We start from the raw sequence: 6,000 nt of genomic DNA on the forward strand, positions 1-6,000 counted from the left end.
AAGTATAATGTTTTGGGTTTTAGGCCTTAGAAATGTATGGGGAAAGAAACTAAATCAAATATGGAATATTAATAGGATTTCAAGGCTAAAAATCAAACCAGCCTTCGATACAGTTTCAAGAAGGTGCAGTAGCGAGATGTCACCGTTGCCTGAGTTGTTCTCGGGGAGCCCCATCCCAAGCCTGGACCACAACCACTGATCCTCTCCCCAGGGCCCCCCATGCTACAGAGGACAGACCAGCACAGCACACACCCACCCAGCCTTCTACACACTGTCTCTTGCTTCGCTTACCATCCAGATTAGCTTTGTCCTGTGTCAGAGTCAAAGCTGATGGCCAGATTCCTCTGGGATACCCCAGGACATCACTAGATTCTCCTACTCCCCCAACGAGGCACGACTGCCAGCCTGCCTTCTCCAATCAAGGCGGATGCTTATTTTTTGAGGTCAATAAGTGAAAGTCCTCGTGTCCACTTTTGGAATGAGGTAACTTTTGGAAAACATGCTGAGGATGCTATATTCTTCTGAGAAGTCACTCCAGTTTCCTCTCACAGCTTAGTTTTAAATATAATAGCAAAGCACAAGCTCTAGATGTAGACATAGGTTTAAGTCCTAGCTTTCTCAGTTCCTGTGTCCCCAACTGTCCCATCTGTAGAATGGGATGATAATGCCTTCTCTGTGGGGCTGTTTTGTGGGCACACAGAAGATTCAATAAGCAAACTGCTATTATTATGATATATAATGTTAATTGAAATGAGAAGAGAAATACTCAGGACATAGAGTGTGGGATGCTACGAAGGAACTAGTGAACTGAGAAGCTGATGGGCCCAGGCCCACCCTGGATTCTGCTCTTTGGTGGCATGGTTGCAGTTGAGGTTGGACAAAGCTGGGCCATGAGGAGGGCCAGCCAGTTTCACAGGTCTCCGTGGAGTAAGAAAACTGTGACTCTGACCTGGCTTCATCCCTAGAAGCCCAGAAACTCAATCCCATCCAGAAATCATCTTGGGGAGGCTAACCTATGCCCACAAGCTCACAGAGGCCTGTGCATGAGACCAGATGGTCGGTGGGCCCAACAGACATGTCCGCCTGGCCTGCAGAATCACTGCCCGGAAAGAATTTACCCAGGAGAAAGGTGATCAGAAGGCACTTAGAGAGCTTGGAATCGCAACAGAGAAGTTCATTTTATCACTTGAAAATATAGTAGGACCATGCCTTGCTAGTCGGCTGCCTGAGTCCTCACCGTCAGGACACCTGACCAGCGGGCAGGCGTTCCCTTCAGACCCTGGTGTCTGCCAGACAGAAGCCAGAGAGCTGTGAGCTCTTCTCTCAGTGTCTCCTTCGCTGCCAAGACCGACCAACTTCCCTTCAAATCCACACATTTCTCCTTTAGATTTGCTTATACTCCAATCAGATGATCTACTGCCTCAGAACTTCTCATGACATGTTGATTTTAGAATTTACCTCTGGGAGGCCTAGGAAGAAAGTATTTCCAAGCTCTTTGTGGAGGGATAGGGGATTGTCAGTGGGTAACTAAGGACGGTCTATGAGTACAATAATCTCTGCCTTGCTCAGCTCTTACAGAGTTGAAAAGACATAGAAAATTAAAATCCTCTGTGTGAAGGAAATGCCTTTGTTAGAGAGATGTGACTTTCTCCATGAAACGCTGACAGACACTGTGTTCTCTTTTTAATTTTATTTACTTATTTTTGGCTGTGCTAGGTCTTCACTGGGGCTTCCCAGGCGTCTTGGTGGTAAAGAATCTGCCTGCCAAGCAGGAGATGCAGGTTCGATCCTCGAATCAGGAAGATCCCCTAGAGAAGGAAATGGCACTCCAGTGTTCTTGCCTGAGAAATCCCATGGATAGAGGATCCTGGTGGGCTACAGTCCATGGGGTCAAAAAGAGTCAGACTTGACTTAACAACTAAAAATCATCAACAGGTCTTCACAGATGCACAGGCTTTTCTCTACTTGTGTCAAGCAGAAGCTACTCTCTAGTTGCGATGTGCAAGCTTCTCAGTTCAGTGGCTTCTGTTGTTGCAGAGCATGGGCTCTAGGAAGCATGGGCTCAGTAGCTGTGCCTCCAGGACTTTAGAGTACAGGCTCACCAGCTGTGGTTCACAGGCTTAGTTTTTCCACTTAGTTTTTCCATGCAGTATCTGCCCAGATAAGGGATCAAACCTGTGTCTCCTGCATTGGCAATTCATTCCCATTGAGCCACCAGGGAAGCCCACATTTAGTTCTTTAAACCACACATTCTCCTCTACCCCTTTTCCTGTCTTCTTTCCCTGGTCTTTATTTGGAATGAATGGGAGGGTATCCATGGAAGAAGGCAAATGTAGTAGCAAAAGCTGTAAAAGCTGGGATTTGATGTTTCCCCCAGATACTCCCAGCTCAAAGCTAGCTGCACACTCGGGCACAAGCCTGCAGAGAAGTGATTGACACACTGGCCTGTGAGCCCACCAGCCTCTCTCTAGAGGGTTTCCTAGGGCACCTTGCTGCAGAGCCTTCCGGCTGAATGCTTAGCTGGGTCACAGGCATCTCACCAAGCTACTTCCTGTGCCCAAAGCAACCACCAAAAAGTTACAATTACTTAAGTGAATCTGAAGTTTGAGGCTGAGGGACAGTTGGAGGCCTGTAGTCTGACCCTTCTCTTGCTCCATCCGCCTCATCCATGCTCCTGGGCTGTATCACTTCAGTCTCCATTTCATGTTACAAAGCATTTTTTTTCACTCTCTCCCTAGCACAGGAGTGAAGCAATGGAGATTATATAAAGTCTCTCTCTCTCTCTTTTTTTTCTTTTGGCTGCACCTCACAGCGTGCAGGATCTTTGTTCCCCAACCCGGGGTTGAACCCTGGCCACGGCAATGAAAGCCCCAAGTTCTAACCACTGGACTGCCAGGAAATTCCCTAAACTCTGTCTTCTATTTGAAGTCAAAGCCCCAAGTTTTAGACAATTTCCTGGCGCTGCATTACTTCTCTAATAAATATCAATATTTATTGAATTCACACAGTAGACGTCACCAACCTGAAATGAATGATGCAGTAAGCTGTACACTATGTCTTTCATGCAGTGCTCTTGCCAAAAATGCTTTTCCAGATCTATTCTTGAGAAAATAATCAGATAGTCTAGAATGTAGGTCAACAACCCACACTCTCTACAATAAAACTCTTTTAAAATGGGAATTTGTTGTATGGCTCAGGAAACTCAAACAGGGCTCTGTATCAACCTAGAGAGGGGTGGGGTGGGGAGGGAGATGGGGGGAGGGTCAAAAGGGAGGGAATATATGTATACCTATGGCTGATTCATGTTGAGGTTTGACAGAAAACAACAAAATTCTGTAAAGCAGTTATCCTTCAATAAAAAAATAAATTTTAAAAAAGGAAAAAAATAAAGGCAAAGCTATTAGAAAAAAGAAAGAAACTCAGTGTTACGAAAAGAAAAAAAAAAAAGACAGGGAATTGTAGATTGAAGCTATTCAACATAACTGTCAGTGACAAGAAAAATACTCTATGTCTGAGCTGTTCAATATAGTAGCCACTATCCCATATGAACACTTGAAATGTGGCCAGTGTGATGGGTGAGCTGAATTTTAAATTTATTTAATTTTAACTTTGAATATAAATAATCACACATGGATACTGGCTCCTGTATTGAACACAGCATGAAAGGGAAAGTGTTAGTTGCTAAGACATGTCCAACTCTGTGACCGCATGGACTGTAGCCCACCAGGCCCCTCTGTCTATAGATGTTCCAGGCCAGAATACTGGAGTGGGTTGCCATTTCCTTCTCCAGGGACTCTTACCAACCCAGGGATTGAACCTGGGTCTCCCCACTGCAGGCAGATTCTTTACTGTCTGAGCCATCAGGGAAGCCCCTAGGATACAGCATAGTTTTACATTAAAACAAAACCAAAAAAAAGACTAAAGAAATAAAACAACCAAATGCAATGTATGAATTTTTATTGTATTCTGGATCAGAGTAGGGGAAATGAGAAAAAAAATATTTCAAAGGATATAGATAAATGTAAATTGTTTATGATATTATCGAGCTAAGGTTTTGTTAGGAATGATAATGGTATTGTTACCAAGTCCAAGGTCCTACTCCTCACCCCACAACAAGCCAATAAATGGAGAGCTGATTTTGGGGGCAAGGAATCACAACTTTATTTTGAAAGTCAGCTGATGAAGAAGATGGTGGACTAATGTTCCAGAGAACCATTTTACCTAGTTAAAATCAAAGCTACTTTTATGGAGTGACTGTGGTAAATTGTTGCAAACATTCTGGTGATAGAATCCTTTTTTCTTGCAGCTGTCCACATAGGTCAAGTCATGATGCTCCTATAAACTTCTAACAAGACAAAAGTTATTCTCTGTTCTACAATGTTTTATTTCTATACAAATGGAAGAGTATTATACCTTTAAAGGTCAGAGCTTTGAGAATGAGTTATCCTGTATATTTCAGGAGACAGGCAACATTCTTAACTTGTAACAAAATCAATACAATTCAAAGGTTAAGGTAAAAGAAAACAGATCCAATATGGAGGCACATTTATCCTTCTCTATTACAACATTTTGGTTTTAAAAGAGAATTTAATTATTAGATCCTGTGTACTGAAGTGTGTGGGGGGTCCAACTGTGTGCTACTTAGTTTCAAATGGTTTGATACATACATATACACAAAGAGAGGAAGCAGATGGGGCAAAATGTCAGTAATCGAAAATCCAGTTTTAGGACATATTGATATACATTTACTCTTAACACTTCTATGGGCTTGAAAATTTTTTAAATAAAAAGTGGGAAGTACAAAGGAAAGAGGCAAGCACCCACTGGAACTGTGACAGGACCAGAGCAAGGCTGACCACTTTCCCCAGCTTCCAAAAAGCTGTGTTCCAAACATGTACATGCAAATTCGTGTTTGGCACTCCGACTATACTTTCTCTCTCTCTTATTTATAACTGTCTCTCTGGGAAACTGCAACTACTATTAAAGAAATCAGATCAGATCAGATCAGTCGCTCAGTCGTGTCCGACTCCTTGTGACCCCATGAATCGCAGCACGCCAGGCCTCCCTGTCCATCACCAACTCCCAGAGTTCACTCAGACTCATGTCCATCGAGTCAGTGATGCCATCCAGCCATCTCATCCTCTGTCGTCCCCTTCTCCTCCTGCCCCCAATCCCTCCCAGCATCAGAGTCTTTTCCAATGAGTCAACTCTTCGCATGAGGTGCCCAAAGTACTGGAGTTTCAGCTTTAGCATCATTCCTTCCAAAGAAATCCCAGGGCTGATCTCTCAGAATGGACTGGTTGGATCTCCTTGCAATCCAAGGGACTCTCAAGAGTCTTCTCCAACACCACAGTTCAAAGGCATCAATTCTTCGGCGCTCAGCCTTCTTCACAGTCCAACTCTCACATCCATACATGACCACAGGAAAAACCATAGCCTTGACTAGACGGACCTTTGTTGGCAACATAATGTCTCTGCTTTTGAATATAGTATCTAAGTTGGTCATAACTTTCCTTCCAAGGAGTAAGCGTCTTTTAATTTCATGGCTGCAGTCACCATCTGCAGTGATTTCGGACCCCAGAAAAATAAAGTCTGACACTGTTTCCACTGTTTCCCCATCTATTTGCCATGAAGTGATGGGACCGGATGCCATGATCTTAGTTTTCTGAATGTTGAGCTTTAAGCCAACTTTTTCACTCTTCACTTTCACTTTCATCAAGAGGCTTTTTAGTTCCTCTTCACTCTCTGCCATAAGGGTGGTGTCATCTGCATATCTGAGGTTATTGATATTTCTCCTGGCAATCTTGATTCCAGCTTGTGTTTCTTCCAGCCCAGCATTTCTCATGATGTACTCTGCATATAAGTTAAATAAGCAGGGCATCACCTTAGTATTTGACAAAAAGGCAGATTTCCCTGGGTCCTACCCCAGGCCTGCAAAGTCAGAATGTTCATATTTAACAAGCACCCCCCAGCAATTTTAATGTACACTGAAGTTTGAGA

The sequence above is a fragment of the Bubalus bubalis genome, chromosome 5 (genome assembly GCF_019923935.1).
Source record: "Bubalus bubalis isolate 160015118507 breed Murrah chromosome 5, NDDB_SH_1, whole genome shotgun sequence".
Classification (NCBI taxonomy): Eukaryota; Metazoa; Chordata; class Mammalia; order Artiodactyla; family Bovidae; genus Bubalus; species Bubalus bubalis.